Genomic DNA, 19,326 nt, shown 5'->3' with positions numbered 1-19,326 from the left:
ATCTTAAAAAAAAGAAGAAGAAACAAATCCCAACATATAGAGATCATAATGGAAAAATCCATAGCTAACATAATACTCAATGGTGAAAAACTGAGAGCTTTACCTCCAAGATCAGGAAAACAAAAGGATGATTGCTTTCACCACTTTTATTCTTCATAAAACTGGAAGCCCTTGCCATAGCAATCAGACAAAAACAAAACAAAACAAAACAAAAAAAACCAAGCATATTGCTCAGGAAGACTTTGAACTTTCAGTATTTGCAAATAATGTGAGAAAACCCCAAAGACCACACCTAACAACTATTAGAAGTAATAAATGAATTCAGCAAAGTTGCAGGATACAAAATTTATATGCAAAATTGGTTGCATTTATATACACTAATAATGAAGCAGCAGAAAATTAAGAAACAATTCCATTTACAATTGTACCAAAAGAATAAAATACCTAGAAATACACTTAACCAAAGAGGGTGAAAGGGTTGAACTCAAAACCTATAAAGCACTGATGAAGAAATTGAAGATGATACCAATCAAATGGAAAGATAGTCTGTGTTCTTATGGATTGGGAGAACAGATACTGTTAAAATGTCCATACTGTTAAAAGCAATTTACAGAGTCAATGAAATCACCATTAAACATTTTTAAAAGAAAGAGTGAAATATGGAACTATAAAAGACCTAAAAAATCCAAAGCAATTTTGAAAAGGAAGAAAAAAGTTGTAGGTATCAGTTTCAGATTTATTATAATAAAATTATTTTTATTGGTGTTCAATTTGCCACATACAGAATAACACCCAGTGCTCATCGTCAAGTGCCCCCCTCAGTGACCATCACCCATTCACCCCCACCCCTCGCCTCCTCCCTTCCACCACCCGAGTTCGTTTCCCAGAGTTAGGAGTCTTTATGTTCTGTCTCCCTTTCTGATATTTCCCACACATTTCTTCTCCTTCCCTTATATTCCCTTTCACTATTATTTATATTCCCCAAATGAATGACAACATATAATGTTTGTCCTTCTCCGACTGACTTACTTCACTCAGCATAATACCCTCCAGTTCCATCCACGTTGAAGCAAATGGTGGGTATTTGTCATTTCTAATGGCTGAGTAATATTCCATTGTATACATAAACCACATCTTCTTTATCCATTCATCTTTCGTTGGACACCGAGGCTCCTTCCACAGTTTGGCTATGTGGCCATTGCTGCTATAAACATCGGGGTGCAGGTGTCCCGGCGTTTCATTGCATTGTATCTTTGGGGTAAATCCCCAACAGTGCAATTGCTGGGTCGTAGGGCAGGTCTATTTTTAACTGTTTGAGGAACCTCCACACAGTTTTCCAGAGTGGCTGCACCAGTTCACATTCCCACCAACAGTGTAAGAGGGTTCCCTTTTCTCCGCATCCTCTCCAACATTTGTTGTTTCCTGCCTTGTTAATTTTCCCCATTCTCACTGGTGTGAGGTGGTATCTCATTGTGGTTTTGATTTGTATTTCCCTGATGGCAAGTGATGCAGAGCATTTTCTCATGCATGTTGGCCATGTCTATGTCTTCCTCTGTGAGATTTCTGTTCATGTCTTTTGCCCATTTCATGATTGGATTGTTTCTTTGGTGTTGAGTTTAATAAGTTCTTTATAGATCTTGGAAACTAGCCCTTTATCTGATATGTCATTTGCAAATATCTTCTCCCATTCTGTAGGTTGTCTTTGAGTTTTGTTGACTGTATCCTTTGCTGTGCAAAAGCTTCTTATCTTGATGAAGTCCCAATAGTTCATTTTTGCTTTTGTTTCTTTTGCCTTCGTGGATGTATCTTGCAAGAAGTTACTATGGCCGAGTTCAAAAAGGGTGTTGCCTGTGTTCTCTCTAGGATTTTGATGGAATCTTGTCTCACATTTAGATCTTTCATCCATTTTGAGTTTATTTTGTATGGTGAAAGAGAGTGGTCTAGTTTCATTCTTCTGCATGTGGATGTCCAATTTTCCCAGCACCATTTATTGAAGAGACTGTCTTTCTTCCAATGGATAGTCTTTCCTCCTTTATCGAATATTAGTTGCCCATAAAGTTCAGGGTCCACTTCTGGATTCTCTATTCTGTTCCACTGATCTATGTGTCTGTTTTTGTGCCAGTACCACACTGTCTTGATGACCACAGCTTTGTAGTACAACCTGAAATCTGGCATTGTGATGCCCCCAGATATGGTTTTCTTTTTTAAAATTCCCCTGGCTATTCGGGGTCTTTTCTGATTCCACACAAATCTTAAAATAATTTGTTCTAACTCTCTGAAGAAAGTCCATGGTATTTTGATAGGGATTGCATTAAACGTGTAATTGCCCTGGGTAACATTGACATTTTCACAATATTAATTCTGCCAATCCATGAGCATGGAATATTTTTCCATCTCTTTGTGTCTTCCTCAATTTCTTTCAGAAGTGTTCTATAGTTTTGAGGGTATAGATCCTTTACTCTTTGGTTAGGTTTATTCCTAGGTATCTTATGCTTTTGGGTGCAATTGTAAATGGGATTGACTCCTTAATTTCTCTTTCTTCAGTCTCATTGTTAGTGTATAGAAATGCCACTGACTTCTGGGCATTGATTTTGTATCCTGCCACGCTACCGAATTGCTGTATGAGTTCTAGCAATCTTGGGGGGAGACTTTTGGGTTTTCTATGTAGAGTATCATGTCATCGGCGAAGAGGGAGAGTTTGACTTCTTCTTTGCCAATTTGAATGCCTTTAATGTCTTTTTGTTGTCTGATTGCTGAGGCTAGGACTTCCAGTACTATGTTGAATAGCAGTGGTGAGAGTGGACATCCCTGTCTTGTTCCTGATCTTAGGGGAAAGGCTCCCAGTGCTTCCCCATTGAGAATGATATTTGCTGTGGGCTTTTCATAGATGGCTTTTAAGATGTCGAGGAATGTTCCCTCTATCCCTACACTCTGAAGAGTTTTGATCAGGAATGGATGCTGTATTTTGTCAAATGCTTTCTCTGCATCAATGAGAGGATCATATGGTTCTTGGTTTTTCTCTTGCTGATATGATGAATCACATTGATTGTTTTACGGGTGTTGAACCAGCCTTGTGTCCCAGGGATAAATCCTACTTGGTCATGGTGAATAATTTTCTTAATGTACTGTTGGATCCTCCAGTATCTTGTTGAGAATTTTTGCATCCATGTTCATCAGGGATATTGGTCTGTAATTCTCCTTTTTGGTGGGGTCTTTGGTTTTGGAATTAAGGTGATGCTGGCCTCATAGAACGAATTTGGAAGTACTCCATCTCTTTCTATCTTTCCAAACAGCTTTAGGAGAATAGGTATGTTTCTTCTTTAAACGTTTGATAAAATTCCCCTGGGAAGCCATCTGGCCCTGGACTTTGTGTCTTGGGAGGTTTTTGATGACTGCTTCAATTTCCTCCCTGGTTATTGGCCTGTTCAGGTTTTCTATTTCTTCCTGTTCCAGTTTTGGTAGTTTGTGGCTTTCCAGGAATGCGTCCATTTCTTCTAGATTGCCTAATTTATTGGCGTATAGCTGTTCATAATATGTTTTTAAAATCGTTTGTATTTCCTTGGTGTTGGTAGTGATCTCTCCTTTCTCATTCATGATTTTATTAATTTGAGTCTTCTCTCTCTTCTTTTTAATAAGGCTGGCTAATGGTTTATCTATCTTATTAATTCTTTCAAAGAACCAACTCCTGGTTCTGTTGATCTGTTCCACAGTTCTTCTGGTCTCGATTTCGTTGAGTTCTGCTCGAATCTTTATTAACTCCTTCTTCTCTGGGTGTAGGATCTATTTGCTGTTTTTTCTCCTTTTGTGTAAGGTTAGCTTTTGTATTTGAGTTCTTTCCAGTTTTTGAATGGATGCTTGTATTGCGATGTATTTCCCCCTTAGGACTGCTTTTGCTGCATCCCAAAGATTTTGAACGGTTGTATCTTCATTCTCATTAGTTTCCATGAATCTTTTTAATTCTTCCTTAATTTCCTGGTTGACCCTTTATCTTTTAGCAGGATGGTCCTTAACCTCCCGTGTTTGAGGTCCTTCCAAACTTCTTGTTGTGATTTAGTTCTAATTTCAAGGCATTATGGTCTGAGAATATGCAGGGGACAATCCCAATCTTTTGGTATCGGTTCAGACCCGATTTGTGACCCATATGTGGTCTATTCTGGAGAAAGTTCCATGTGCTTGAGAAGAATGTGTATTCAGTTGAGTTTGGATGTAAAGTTCTGTAGATATCTGTGAAATCCATCTGGTCCAGTGTATCATTTAAAGCTCTCGTTTCTTTGGAGATGTTGTGCTTAGAAGACCTATCGAGTAGAAAGAGCTAGATTGAAGTCACCAAGTATAAGTGTATTATTATCTAAGTATTTCTTCACTTTGGTTAATAATTGATTTATATATTTGGCAGCTCCCACATTCGGGCATAATATTGAGGATTGTTAAGTCCTCTTGTTGAATAGATCCTTTAAGTATGATATAGTGTCCCTCTTCATCTCTCACTACAGTCTTTGGGGTAAATTTTAGTTTATCTGATATAAGGATGGCTACCCCTGCTTTCTTTTGAGGACCATTCGAATGGTAAATGGTTCTCCAACCTTTTATTTTCAGGCTGTAGGTGTCCTTCTGTCTAAAATGAGTCTCTTGTAGACAGCAAATAGATGGGTCCTGCTTTTTTATCCAGTCTGAAACCCTGCGCCTTTTGATGGGGTCATTAAGCCCGTTCACATTCAGAGTTACTATTGAGAGATATGAGTTTAGTGTCATCATGATATCTATTCAGTCCTTGTTTTTGTGGACTGTTCCACTGAACTTCTTCTTAAAGGGGAATTTTAAGAGTCCCCCTTAAAATTTCTTGCAGAGCTGGTTTGGAGGTCACATATTCTTTTAGTTGCTGCCTGTCTTGGAAGCTCTTTATCTCTCCTTCCATTTTGAATGAGAGCCTTGCTGGATAAAGTATTCTTGGTTGCATGTTCTTCTCATTTAGGACCCTGAATATATCCTGCCAGCCCTTTCTGGCCTGCCAGGTCTCTGTGGAGAGGTCTGCTGTTACCCTAATACTCCTCCCCATAAAAGTCAGGGATTTCTTGTCTCTTGCTGCTTTAAGGATCTTCTCTTATCTTTGGAATTTGCAAGCTTCACTATTAAATGTCGAGGTGTTGAACGGTTTTTATTGATTTTAGGGGGGGATCTCTCTATTTCCTGGATCTGAATGCCTGTTTCCCTTCCCAGATTAGGAAAGTTTTCAGCTAGAATTTGTTCAAATACATATTCTGGCCCTCTGTCCCTTTCGGCGCCCTCGGGAACCCCAATTAAACGTAGGTTTTTCTTCCTCAGGCTGTCGTTTATTTCCCTTAATCTATCTTCATGGTCTTTTAATTGTTTGTCTCTTTTTTCCTCAGTTTCCCTCTTTGCTATCAACTTGTCTTCTATGTCACTCACTCGTTCTTCCACCTCGTTAACCCTCGTCGTTAGGACTTCTAGTTTGGATTGCATCTCATTCATTGATTTTAATTTCTGCCTGATTAGCTCTAAATTCTGCAGTCATGAAGTCTCTTGAGTCCTTTATGCTTTTTTCTAGAGCCACCAGTAGCTGTATAATAGTGCTTCTGAATTGGCTTTCTGACATTGAATTGTAATCCAGATTTTGTAACTCTGTGGGAGAGAGGACTGTTTCTGATTCTTTCTTTTGAGGTGAGGTTTTCCTTCTAGTCATTTTGCTCAGTGCAGAGTGGCCAAAAGCAAGTTGTATTGGGAAAAGAGAAAAAAGAGAGAAGAAAGAAAGAAGGAAAGAAAAGAGAAAAAGAAAAAAAAAAAAAAAAAAAAAAAAAAAAAAAGAAAGAAAAAGAAAAAGAAAGAAAAAAAAGGGTGGGGGGGAACAAATCAAAACAAAAAAAAAAAAAAAAACACGGGGAGTATCTTCTGATTCTGTGTACTTTAAGTCCCTTGGCTTCCCTGGAAGGTCCGTCTAGCTGGTTCTGGGGGAGGGGCCTTTGTGCTGATTTTCAGGTGTTAGCAGTTGGGGGAGCTGCTGCCCCTGCCTGGTGCAGGGCTCAGTGGGGGTTGTTTACCCCGTGAGGCCCAGGAGGAACACCCAGTGGCGGGGCAGCTCTGGAAACCTGGATTCAGCCCGCAGCAGGAGCTCCGTCTGCAGGGCCTGGAGGCTCCGGGGCGGGGCCGCTGATCTGCTCAGCTCGGGGCAGGAGCGTCCTCGCTGTCCTGGGCCCTCCCGGCCTCTGCCTGTCCCGGGGGAGGGGGATCCTGGGCTGTGTCCCGGCGCCCTGTGCTCCGGGCCTGCGCTGTTGGATTCGCGCTCCCGCCCGCAGCCCCCTCCGCGGAGCCGCCCCCGACCCCCCGAGCTGCTCCGCCCGCAGCCCCCTCCGCGGAGCCCCCCGAGCCCCCCGAGCTGCTCCCGCCCGCAGCCCCCTCCGCGGAGCCGCCCCGAGCCCCCGAGCTGCTCCGGGTCCCGCCGTGCGCGCTGCAGCCCTTAGGGAGCTCGGCGCACTCCCGGGGCGCAGGTGTCTGTTAGTGTCCCGGGAGCCCGAGGGCATCCCCGCCCTCCTGGGTCCTGCTCCACCTCCCCGCGAGCCCCTTTCCGCCCGGGAAGGTCGGTGCAGCTCCTGCTCTCCGGGACGGGGCTCTCCTGTCCTGGGGACACTCGCCCCGGCCTCAGCCCGGCTCCTCGCGGGGCCCCTCCCCCTTGGAGGCCTTTGTTCTTTATTTCTTTTTCCCCGTCTTCCTACCTTGATAGAAGCGCGAACTCTCTCACTGTAGCGTTCCAGCTGGTCTCTCTTTAAATCTCAGGCCGAATTCGTAGGTTTTCAGGATGATTTGAAGGTTATCTAGGTAATTTGGTGGGGACAGGTGACTTGGGGACCCTACTCTTCCGCCGTCTTGCCCCTCCTCCTCTGGGTATCTTTTTTGCTTCACAAATTCTATGCTTATATTACTTGACATTTTAAAATATAGTCCATTTTTTACTTTTTTATACTTTTGTGTATGTGCTAAAATGTCTTAAGTGTAGTGGATATTTTAATATTTCAGTAAATCCATATTCCTGTAACAATGTATTGTGCTTAGCAGGCAACTAGTAAATGTTTAGTGATTGATTACAGATGGTTATGATAAAGAACAAAATAAATGATATCGCAAATTTACAATAATATGCTAATTGAGTCATGAATGTAGTGCAAAAGGAATTAGAGAAGATGGAAATATGAAGAGAGGGATTTCTATGGAATATAGGATTTAAACCAACTGCAGATGAGGGAAAAGATGGTGAATATGGTAGCAGTCCAATGCAGAAAATACCAACATATGGTGGACTTTACTACATTCTGAGGTGGTTTGTGTTATGAAATCATAGAAATGTTAGACTTGGAAAAATTACTTAACATCAGTCACCTCAGCCCCCTTTATTTTGTAGATGATGAAACCGAGTTCAAAAAGTGAATCAGGGGATCTCTGCATGGCTCAGCGGTTTGGCACCTGCCTTTAGCCCAGGGCATGATCCTGGAGTCCCGGGATCAAGTTCCACATCAGGCTCCCTGCATGGAGTCTGCTTCTCCTCTGCCTGCATCTCTGCCTCTCTCTCTCTCTCTCATGAATAAATAAAATCCTTAAAAAAAAAAAAAGAAGTGAATCAAGTTGCAGAAGGGGTGGGAGAAAGAACTTAAGTTTCCACAGACTTAGGGCTAGGATCTGATCACAGCTTTTCTGATTCCAAGTGCTATGTTCTTCTGGCCATTCCATGAACCATGAAAAGTGAACATGACACGGGCAATGATCAACAAGTACAAATCACATAGAATCTTTTTTCTATGTCGCATTATCTCAACTGCGTTTAGATTCTGCCAGCAAAATCTCTCTTCTGGCTTGTTCTTACTTTATTATATGCTTTCATAGCTGAAGCTCTGTGATCACTTCCACTCCTTGAGATGTGCTACAATAGCTGGATACCTTTAGAGTTTCTACATTATCTTTTCTCTTGAGGAGGAAAAGTTGACTATAATTTGATCAATTGCAAAAGCATGAGGCTAAACATAAGAGAGCATTAATAGGATTGACAGCATTGCATATAGATGGCAAACAAAGGGGTAAGGAAAATGAAGAGCATCATAAATTGCCTGAGTTTTGAGAAACTCCATGGGCAGGAGTAACAAACTGTGAGGGAGAAATCAATGAGCTCATGTCATTTCTTTCTTCTCCTATGTTATTCCAGGGCATTCTGGTTTGCCTCTCAATAACCCTTCTGATTCAGCAGAAAGTTTTGCTTAATCTTCTCATATCAAAATCTAGGGAATTTTAAGGAGACTAGGGAGTTGGAGCAGCAGTGCTTTGAAAAGTGAGTTACTGCCTATTTTCTGCAACTACAGTTTAAGGGATTATATTAGATGTGTTTTGACTTTGTGAAGTAAAATTTATGATATGAAATTCACGCAGTCAGTGATTCCCCACAAAGTTGATTTCTCTTTACTCCCCTTTTTCAGGTAAAATTAGTGTCACCTCTGCTTGCAGAGGCAATGGATGGAGCCAACGAATCTGTGGTATCTGAGTTTGTGTTCCTGGGACTCTCCAATTCATGGGAGATCCAGCTTCTTCTTTTCCTCATTTTCTCTGTGTTCTACATGGCAAGCCTAATGGGAAACCTCCTTATCATGTTCTCTGTGAGAGTTGACCTTACATTGCACTCTCCTATGTACTTCCAGCTGGCAAACCTCTCCTTTCTTGATGTGGGGATTTGCTCTATTGCAGCCCCCAAAATGGTTTATGACCTTTTCAGAAAACACAAAACCATCTCTTTTGGAGGTTGTATACCTTCTTTATTCATGCTATTGGGGGTACAGAAAAGGTGCTGCTCATTGCCATGGCCTTTGACAGATATGTTGCCATATGTAAGCCTCTGCACTACCTGACCATCATGAGCCCATGAACGTGCATTTTGATTTTGGTGGCAGCCTTGGTTCTCGGCCTCATTCACTCCGTGGCCCAACTGGCTTTTGTTGTAGACTTGCCCTTCTGTGGTCCTAATGTATTGGACAGCTTTTATTGTGACCTTCCTCAACTCATTAAACTTGCTTGCACGGAGACCAATAGATTGGAGTTCATGGTCACAGCCAACAGTGGACTCATCTCTGTGGGTTCCTTCTTTATACTGATTATTTCTTACATCATCATTCTGACCATAGTATGGAAGCACTCTTCAGGTGGGTTATCCAAGCCCCTCTCCACTTTGTCAGCTCATGTCACTGTGGTGGTTTTATTCTTTGGGCCATTAATCTTCTTCTACACATGGCCCTTTCTCTCATCACACTTGGACAAATTTCTTGCTATCTTTGATGCAGTTCTCACCTCTTTTCTGAATCCGGTCATCTACACATTCAGGAACAAAGAGATGAAGGTGGCAATGAAAAAACTCTGTCATCAGCTTGTGAATTACAGGAAGATACTCTGAAGATACTCTAAATACTCTAAAGATAAAAAAAATCTGAGCTCTACACTCAATAATCACAGAAAAAAGAAAGTGATCAACATTTTATATCCCTATTAATTTTATGTACTAGGTTACATTTAGGCAACAACCATGTCTATGTGTATCTCTGAGTACCCTAATTAATGATAAAGGGAGGAGCTAATGTTAGGACTTCTGTGTTTCAGAACCCTATGCTGGATGTTTTATATAAATTATGTTATTATATATTTATGAAAACACTGTGTAGCAAGTACTTTTTTATTTTGGTTTTGGGGGATAATTAAAATTGAAAATGCTTCCTGTTCACCCCTCTTTAATTATAGGGAAATGTCTCAAACCAAAGTTATCACCTTAATCCACCACTTCCAATTGTCTTATCCCTCAAAAGGTGCCAAACAGAGAATGTGTTCGACAATTTAGTATTGGAAATTGGCATGCTATTTCTTTTCACTGTTGTATTTTCATTGCTTTGAATTGGTTAACGGCCTTTACTCAAACTATCTACCAAACTGCCATATGGCAATTGACATATGGCAATTTGACTTTTATCCTCTAAGGATCAGTTTGATTCCTATTAACTCATTCCTTTGGTTACCTAGAGAACTGTTGATTATATAATGGAATTGTGGAATTTTGAACTGGAATTTGAGATCATTTGTCCCCACCTATTTATTTTATCAATGATAATAGTCAGGCACAGAGATGTTAAACGGTAGATTCAAGGTGAGAATCAAATTTCCACACTCGCCTTCCCCAACTTTATTGAGGAATAATTGTCAATATAATTGTATACATTTAAAGTGTACATTGTGATAATTTGATATACACATTCACTGTGAAGTTATGACCAAGATCAAGATAATTAACACACCCAACACCTCACATAGTGAGCTCTTTTCTCTTCACTTTAGATTTAAAAAAAAAAACATCTAGGCTTACTTACTAAATTGGATTCTTGAGCTTTTCATTAATAGACTATTCCTCTGGCCTGCTATTTATGACTTGATAATAGCAGAAGTAACACAACTGAGGTCATTATTTTCTTCATTTGGTATCGGTTTCATATGATTATATGTTGTTTCCAAGTTCTTTATTTGCAGGCTAACAAGAAATTTCTGGTTATTTTACAACTGCACGATTACTTCATCACTCAAACATGGTCTCATTCAAGGCTTTTATTTATATAACTTACTAAAAAATCAACAATAAAACAGTATTTCCCTCTCTGTATTGCCTTTCAACTCTAATGAACACTCTAAAAGGTGTTCACCATAACTTATCTTGTTGCTACCAAGAATTGGCTGTTATCTTAAGTAACCTTAAAGAATCTCATATGTGAATATTACTGCATTCCTTTATCTGTTTCTGGATCATGGTTTCTAAGTCTGAACAGCTGAGGCATTTTAGAAATTTTGGGATCTAGAGATCATATAGTCTAGAAACGAAATCTTTCTGTTCTTTAAACAAACTAAACTATTGATTTAGAAACTAATAACTCTGATAAAGTTGTATTAATGCCTACTTATTTTAAGATTCTTTAAAAATGCCACATATACACTCATATTCTTGTAGCAATTTTTGGTAGATCTTTGTGATGAATCCTTTTTTTAAAAAAAAGATTTGAGAGAGCGAGTGAGCATGAGCAGTGGAGAGGTACAGAGATAGAGGGAGAAGCAGACTCCCCACTGAGCAGGGAGCCCAATGGGGCTCGATCTCAAGACCCTGAAATCATGACCTGAACCAAAGAAGATGCTTAACTAAAAGTCATCAGGCATTCCTGAATCTACCTTCTTTTGTTGTATTTTTTTTATTGGAGTTCAATTTGCCAACATATAGCATATAGCACCCAGTGCTCATCCCGTCAAGTGACCTCTCAGTGCCCATCACCCAGTCACGGCATTCCCCTGCCCACCTCCCCTTCCACTACCCCTTGTTTGTCCTCCAGAGTCAGGAGTCTCTCATGTTCTGTCACCTCTCTGATATTTCCTTTTTTTAAATAATAAATTTATTTGTTATTGGTGTTCAATTTGGCCAACATACAGAATAACACCCAGTGCTAATCCAGTCAAGTGCCCAACTCAGTGCCTGCCACCCAGGCACCCATACCCTCTCCCTTCTCCCCTTCCACCACCCCTAGTTTGTTTCCCGAGTTAGGAGTCTTGCCATGTTCTTTATCCCTTTATGATATTTCCCACTTATTTTTCTCCCTTCCCCTTTATTCCTTTAACTAAAATTTATATTCCCCAAATGAATGAGACCATATAATTCTTGTCCTTCTCCGATTGACTTATTTCATTCAACATAATACCCTCCAGTTCCATCCACGTTGAAGCAAATGGTGGGTATTTGTCATTTCTAATGGCTGAGTAATATTCCATTGTATACATAAATCCACAGCTTCTTTATCCATTCATCTTTCAATGGACACTGAGTGCTCCTTCCACAGTTTGGCTATTGTGGGCAATGCTGCTATAATCATCGGGGTGCAGGTGTCCTGGCGTTTCATTGCATCTGAATCTTTGGGGTAAATCCCCAACAGTGCAATTGCTGGGTCGTAGGGCAGGTCTATTTTTAACTCTTTGAGGAACCTCCACACAGTTTTCCAGAGTGGCTGCGCCAGTTTCACATTCCCACCAACAGTGCAAAGAGGGTTCCCGTTTTTCTCCACATCCTCTCCAACATTTGTTGTTTCCTGCCTTGTTAATTTTTCCCCATTCTCACTGGTTGTGAGGTGGTCTCACTGTGGTTTTGATTGTATTTCCCTGATGGCAAGTGATTGCAGAGCATTTTCTCATGTGCATGTTGGCCATGTCTATGTCTCCTCTGTGAGATTTCTGTTCATTTCTTTTGCCCATTTCATTAATTGGATTGTTTCTTTCTTGGGTGTTGAGTTTAGTAGTTCTTTATAGATCTTGGATACTAGCCCTTTATCTGAACGTCATTTTGCAAATATCTTATCCCTTTCTGTAGGCTGTCTTTTAGTATTGTTAACTGTTCTTTTGCGGGTGCAGGGGCTTCTATCTGATTAAGTTTTTGATTATGTCCCAATAGTTCATTTTTGCAGTCTGTGTTTTTTTTAATAATAAATTTATTTTTTATTGGTGTTCAATTTGTGAACATACAGAAAACACCCCGTGCTAATCCAGTCAAGTGCCCACTCAGTGCCTGCCACCCAGGCACCCCCACACACCCACCCTCCTCCCCTTCCACCAGCCCCTAATTCGTTTCCTAGAGTTAGGAGTCTTCCATGTTCTTTCTCCCTTTCTGATCTTTTGCACTTATTTTTTCTCCTTTCCCCTTTATTCCCTTTCACTATTATTTATATTCCCCAAATGAATGTGACCCATATAATTTTTGTCCTTCTCTGATTGACTCCTTCACTCAGCATAATACCTTCCAGTTCCATCCACTTCAAAGCAAATGGTGGGTAATTTCTATTCTAATGGCTGAGTAATATTCCATTGTATACACAACCACATCTTCTTTATCCATTCATCTTTCGATGGACACCGAGGCTCCTTCCACAGCTTGGCTATTGTGGACCTTGCTGCTAGAAACATGGGGGTGCAGGTGTCCCCGGCATTTCATTGCATCTGTATCTTTGGGGGTAAATCCCAACAGTGCAATTGCTGGGTCGCAGGGCAGATCTATTTTTAACTCTTTGAAGAACCTCACACCAGTTTTTCCAGAGTGGCTGCTCCAGTTCACATTCCCACCCAAGAGCAAGAGGGTTCCCCATTCTCCACATCCTCTCCAACATTTGTTGTTTCCTGCCTTGTTAATTTTCCCCATTCTCACTGGTGTGAGGGTGGTCTTTGATTGTGGTTTTTGATTTGTATTTCCCTGATGGCAAGTGATGCAGAGCATTTTCTCATGTGCATCTTGGCCATGTCTATGTTCTTCCTCTGTGAGATTTCTGTTCATATCTTTTGCCCATTTCATGATTGGATTGTTTGTTTCTTTGTCTGTTGATAATAAGTTCTTCATAGATTTTGAAACTAGCCCTTTATCTGATACGTCATTTGCAAATATCTTCTCCCATTCTGTAGGTTGTCTTTTTAGTTTTGTTGACTGTATCCTTTTGCTGTGCAAAAGCTTCTTATCTTGTATGAAGTCCCAATAGTTCATTTTGCTTTCGTTTCTTTTGCCTTCCTGCATGTATCTTGCAAAGAAGTTACTGTGGCCAAGTTCAAAAAGGGTGTTTGCCTGTGTTCTCCTCTAGGATTTTGATGGAATCTTGTCTCACATTTAGATCTTCATCCTTTTTGAGTTTATCTTTGTGTATGGTGCAAGAGAGCTGGTCTAGTTTCATCCTTCTGCATGTGGATGATGTCCAATTTCTCAGCACCATGTATTGAAGAGGCTGTCTTTCTTCCAGTGGATAGTCTTTCTCCTCTTTGTCAAATATTAGTTGACCATACAGTTGAGGGTCCACTTCTGGGTTCTCTATTCTGTTCCATTGATCTATGTGTCTGTTTTTGTGCCAGTACCACACTGTCTTGATGACCACAGCTTTGTAGTACAACCTGAAATCTGGCATTGTGATGCCCCCAGATTATGGCTTTCATTTTTAATATTCCCCTGGCTATTCAGGGTCTTTTCTGATTCCACACAAATCTTAAAATAATTTGTCTATCTCTCTGAAGAAAGTCCATAGTATTTTGATAGGGATTGCATTAAACCTGTAAATTGCCCCGGGGTAACATTGACAATTTCACAATATTAATTCTTCCAATCCATGAGCATGGAATATTTTTCCATCTCTTTGTGTCTTCCTCAATTTCAGAAGTTTCTATAGGTTTTAGAGTATAGATCCTTTACTTCTTTGGTTAGGTTTATTCCTAGGTATCTTATGCTTTTGGGTGCAATTTTAAGTGGGATTGACTCCTTAATTTCGCGTTCTTCAGTCTCATTGTTAGTCTATAGAAATGATACTGACTTCTGGGCATTGATTTTGTATCCTCCTACACTTTTGAATTACTTTATGAGTTCTAGCAATCTTGGGAGTGGAGTATTTTGGGTTTTATATGTACAGCATCATGTCATCGGTGAATGAAGAAGGAGAATTTGACTTCTTCTTTGCCAATTTGAATGCCCTTTTATGTCTTTTGTTGTCTGATTGCTGAAGCTAGGACTTCTGGTACTATGTTGAATAGCAGTGGGTGAGAGTGGACAATCCGTTGTTTTGTTCCTGATCTTAGGGGAAAGGCTCCCATTGCTTCCCCATTGAGAATGATATTTGCTGTGGGCTTTTCGTAGATGGCTTTTAAGACGTTGAGGAATGTTCCCTCTATCCCTACACTCTGAAGAGTTTTGATCAGAATGGATGCTGTATTTTGTCAAATGCTTTCTCTGCATCTATTGAAAGGATCACATGGTTCTTTTTTTTTTCTCTTGCTGATATGATGAATCACATTGATTGTTTTACAAGTGTTGAACCAGTCTTACGCCCCGGGATAAATCCCACTTGTTCATGGTGAATAATCTTCTTAATGTACTGTTGTATCCTATTGGTAGTATCTTGTTGAGAATTTTTGCATCCATGTTCATCAGGGATACTGGTCTATAATTCTCCTTTTTGGTGGGGTCTTTGTCTGGTTTTGGAATTAAGGTGATGCTGGCCTCATAGAATGAGTTTGGAAGTACTCCATCTCTTTTCTATCTTTCCAAACAGCGTTAGTAGAATAGGTTATGGTTTCTTCTTTAAACGTTTGATAGGATTCACCAGGGAAGCCATCTGGCCCTGGAACTTTTGTGTCTTAGGAGGTTTTTGATGACTGCTTCAATTTCCTCCCTGGTTATTGGCTTGTTCAGGTTTTCTATTTCTTCCTGTTCCAGTTTTGGTAGTTTGTGGTTTTCCAGAAATGCGTCCATTTCTTCTAGATTGCCTAATTTATTGGCATATAGCTGTTCATAATATGTTTTTAAAATTGTATTTCCTTGGTGTTGGTAGTGATCTCTCCATTCTCATTAATGATTTTATTAATTTGAGTCTCCTCTCTCTTCTTTTTAATAAGGCTGGCTAATGTCTGTCTTTTTAATTCGTTCAAAGAACCAACTCCTGGTTTTGTTGATCTGTTCCACAGTTCCTCTGGTCTGCTCGAATTTTATTAACTCTCTTCTTCTGCTGGGTGTAGGATCTATTTGCTGTTTTTTCTCTAGCTCCTTTAGGTGTAAGGTTAGCTTTGTATTTGAGTTCTTTCCCAGTTTTTTTGGATGATGCGTGTATTGTGAGCTTTTCCCCCCCTCAGGAACTGCTTTTGCTGTATCCCAAAGATTTTGAATGGTTGTATCTTCATTCCCATTAGTTTCCATGAATCTTTTTAATTCTTCTCTATTTTCCTGGTTGACCCCTTTCATCTTTTAGCAAGATGGTCCTTAACCTCCCCGTGTTTGAAGTCCTTCCAAACTTCTTGTTGTGATTTAGTTCTAATTTCAAGGCAGTATGGTCTGAGAATATGCAGGGGAAGATCCCAATATTTTGGTATTGGTTCAGACCCGATTTGTGACCCAGTATTTGGTCTATTCTGGAGAAAGTTCCATGTGCACTTGAGAAGAATGTGTATTCAGTTGAGTTTGGATGTAAAGTTCTATAGATTTCTGTGAAATCCATCTGGTCCAGTGTATCATTTAAAGCTCTCGTTTCTTTGGAGATGTTGTGCTTAGACGACCTATCGAGGGTAGAAAGAGCTAGATTGAAGTTACCAAGGATAAGTGTATTATTATCTAAGTATTTCTTCATTTGGTTATTAATTGGTTTAAATATTTGGCAGCTCCCACATTCGGGGCATATATATTGAGGATTGTTAAGTCCTCTTGTTGGATAGATCCTTTAAGTATGACATAGTATCTATCCCTCTTCATCTCTCACTACAGTCTTTCGGGGTAAATTTTAGTTTATCTGATATAGGGATGGCTACCCCTGCTTTCTTTTGAGGACCATTTGAATGGTAAATGGTTCTCCAACCTTTTATTTTCGGGTTGTAGGTGTCCTTCTGTCTAAAATGAGTCTCTTGTAGACAGCAATTCGATAGGTCCTGCTTTTTTATCCAGTCTGAAAACCTGCGCCTTTTGATGGGGTTATTAAGCCCGTTCACGTTCAGAGTTACTATTGAAAGATATGAGTTTAGTGTCATCATGATACCTATTCCGTGCCTGTTTTTGTGGATTGTTCCATTGGACTTCTTAAAGGGGGCATATTAAGAGTCCTCCTTAAAATTTCTTGCAGTTCTGGTTTGAAGGTCACATATTCTTTCCGTTCCTGCCTGTCTTGGAAGCTCTTCATCTCTCCTTCTATTCTGAATGAGAGCCTTGCTGGATGAAGTATTTTTGGCTGCATGTTTTTCTCTTTTAGGACCCTGAATATATCCTGCCAGCCCTTTCTGGCCTGCCAGCTCTCTGTGGAGAAGTATGCTGTTAATCTTATATTTCTCCCCATATAAGTTATGGATCTCGTCTCTTGCTGCTTTAAGGATCTTCTCTTACCTTTGGAATTTGCAAGCTGCACTATTAAATGTCGAGGTGTTTGAGTGGTTTTTATTGATTTTAGGGGGGATCTCTCTGTTTCCTGGATGTGAATGCCTGTTTCCTTCCCAGATTAGGAAAGTTTTCAGCTACGATTTGTTCAAATACATATTCTGGACCTCTGTCCTTTTGGCACCCTCAGGAACCCAAATTAAATGTAGATTTTTCTTCCTGAGGCTGTCACTTATTTCTCTTAATCTATCATCATGATCTTCTGTTTGTCTCTTTTTTCCTCAGTTTCCCTCTTTGCCATCAAAGACTCACGTGTTCTTCCACATCGTTAATCCTCGTCATTAGGACCTCTATGTGGATTGCATCTCATTCAATTGATTTTTAATTTCAGCCTGATTAGATCTAAATTCCGCAGTCATGAAGTCTCTTGAGTCCTTTATGCTTTTTTTAGAGTCACCAGTAGCTTTGTAATAGTGCTTCTGAATTGGCTTTCTGACATTGAATTGTAATCCAGATTTTGTATATCTGTGGGAGAGAGGACTGTTTCTGATTCTTTCTTTTGAGGTGAGCTTTTCCTTCTAGTCATTTTGCTCACTGCAGAGTGGCCAAAAGCAAGTTTTTTTGGGAAAAGGAGAAAAAGAGAGAAAGAGAAAGAAGGAAATAAAAAGAAAAGAAGAAAAAAAAACGATAAAAAAAGAGAAAAGAAGAAAGAAAAAAGAAAAAGGGGGGGAAGCAAAACAGAAATAAACAACAACAACAACAACAAACAACAAAACAAGGGGGTATATCTTCTGATTCTGTATACTGTAAGTCCCTCGACTTCCTCTGGAACTTTCCAGTGCTGCTTGCTCAATAATTTGCTTTTCCCCTGTCCCTCTAGTTGGTCTTCTGGGGGCAGGGCCTGCTGTTTTGATTTCAGGTGTTAGCACTTGGGGGAGCTACTCAGCCCCCTGCCTGGTGCAGGGCTCAGTGAGTGATGTTTAAGCTGTTTATCTGGTGAGGCCACTTTGAGGCTCAGTGGGGGTTGTTTAACCCCGTGAGGCCCCAGAAGGAACAACCCCAGTGGCGGGGTCAGCTCTGGAGTCCTGGAGTCAGCTCCCGCAGTAACTCCGGAGCTCTCCGTCTGCAGGGCCTGGAGGCTCCGGGGCGGGGCCGCTGATCTGCTCAGCTCGGGGCAGGAGCGTCCTTGCTTGTCCTGGGCCCTCCCGGCCTCTGCCTGTCCCGGGGAGGCCGGATCCTGGGCTGTGTCCCGGCGCCCAGTGCTCCGGGGCCTGCGCTGGTGGATTCGTGCTCCCGCCCCGCAGCCCCCCTCCGCGGCCGCCCCCGGGCCCCCGAGCTGCTCCCGCCCTGCAGCCCCCTCCTCGAGCCGCCCCGATCGCCCCCCAGCTGCTCCCCTCCCCCCCCCCCCCCTCCGTCCCCTTCCCCCCCTATCCCCCCCCTCTTTCCCCGTCCGCCCCTCCCCCTCCCCTCTTCTCCTCCTCTCCGCCCCTTCTTCTTCTCCCTCCCCTCCTGCCTCCTCCTCTGCTCCTCCCCCGCCCCCCCTCTTCTCCCTACCCGCAGCCCCCCCTCTTCAGCCTCTTCCTTCCTTCCTCCGCCCTCCCCCCTCCGAGCTGATCCGGGTCCCGCCGTGCGCGCTGCAGCCCTTAGGGAGCTCGGCGCATCTCCGGGGCGCAGGTGTCTGTTAGTGTCCCCGGGAGCCCGAGGGCATCCCCGCCCTCCTGGGTCCTGCTCCACCTCCCCGCGAGCCCCTTTCCCCCGGGAAGGTCGGTGCAGCTCCTGCGTCTCCGGGACGGGGCTCTCCTGTCCTGGGGACACTCGCCCCGGCCTCAGCCCGGCTCCTCGCGGGCCCCTCCCCCTTGGATTGCCTTTTGATTCTTTATTTCTTTTTCCCCGTCTTCCTACTTGACAGAAGCGCGAACTCTTCTCACTGTAGCGTTCCAGCTGTTCTCTCTTTAAATCTCAGGCCGAATTCGTAGATTTCAGGACGAGTTGAAGGTTATCTAGGTAATTTTGTGGGGACAGGTGATTGGGGACCCTACTCTTCCGCCGTCTTGGCCCTTTTCTCTGATATTTCCAACTCATTTTCCCTCCTTTCCCCTTTAATATCCCTTTCACTAATTTTTATATTCCCCATATAATGAAATCAGGTAATGTTTGTCCTTCTCCGATTGACTTACTTCACTCAGCATAATACCCTCCAGTTCCATCCACGTTGAAGCAAATGGTGGGTATTTGTCATTTCTAATGGCTGAGAAATATTCCATTGTATGTATAGACCACATCTTCTTTATCCATCCATCTGTCAACCGACACCAAACTCCTTCCACAATTTGGCTATTGTGGACATTGCTGTTGTGCACATTGGGGTGCAGGTGTCTCTGTCTTTCCCTGTA

General features: G+C 41.7%; 1 pseudogene; it reads left to right on the top strand.

The window, feature by feature from the left end:
- The first annotated feature begins 8,507 nt into the window (after positions 1 to 8,507).
- On the top strand, positions 8,508 to 9,439 carry LOC119879338 (annotated as a pseudogene).
- The last annotated feature ends 9,887 nt before the right edge of the window (positions 9,440 to 19,326 follow it).

Source organism: Canis lupus, unplaced genomic scaffold (assembly GCF_011100685.1).
Source record: "Canis lupus familiaris isolate Mischka breed German Shepherd unplaced genomic scaffold, alternate assembly UU_Cfam_GSD_1.0 chrUn_S650H812, whole genome shotgun sequence".
Classification (NCBI taxonomy): domain Eukaryota; kingdom Metazoa; phylum Chordata; class Mammalia; order Carnivora; family Canidae; genus Canis; species Canis lupus.
The sequence above is the reverse complement of the archived record's forward strand: the minus strand, read 5'-3'. Positions and strand labels throughout refer to the sequence as shown.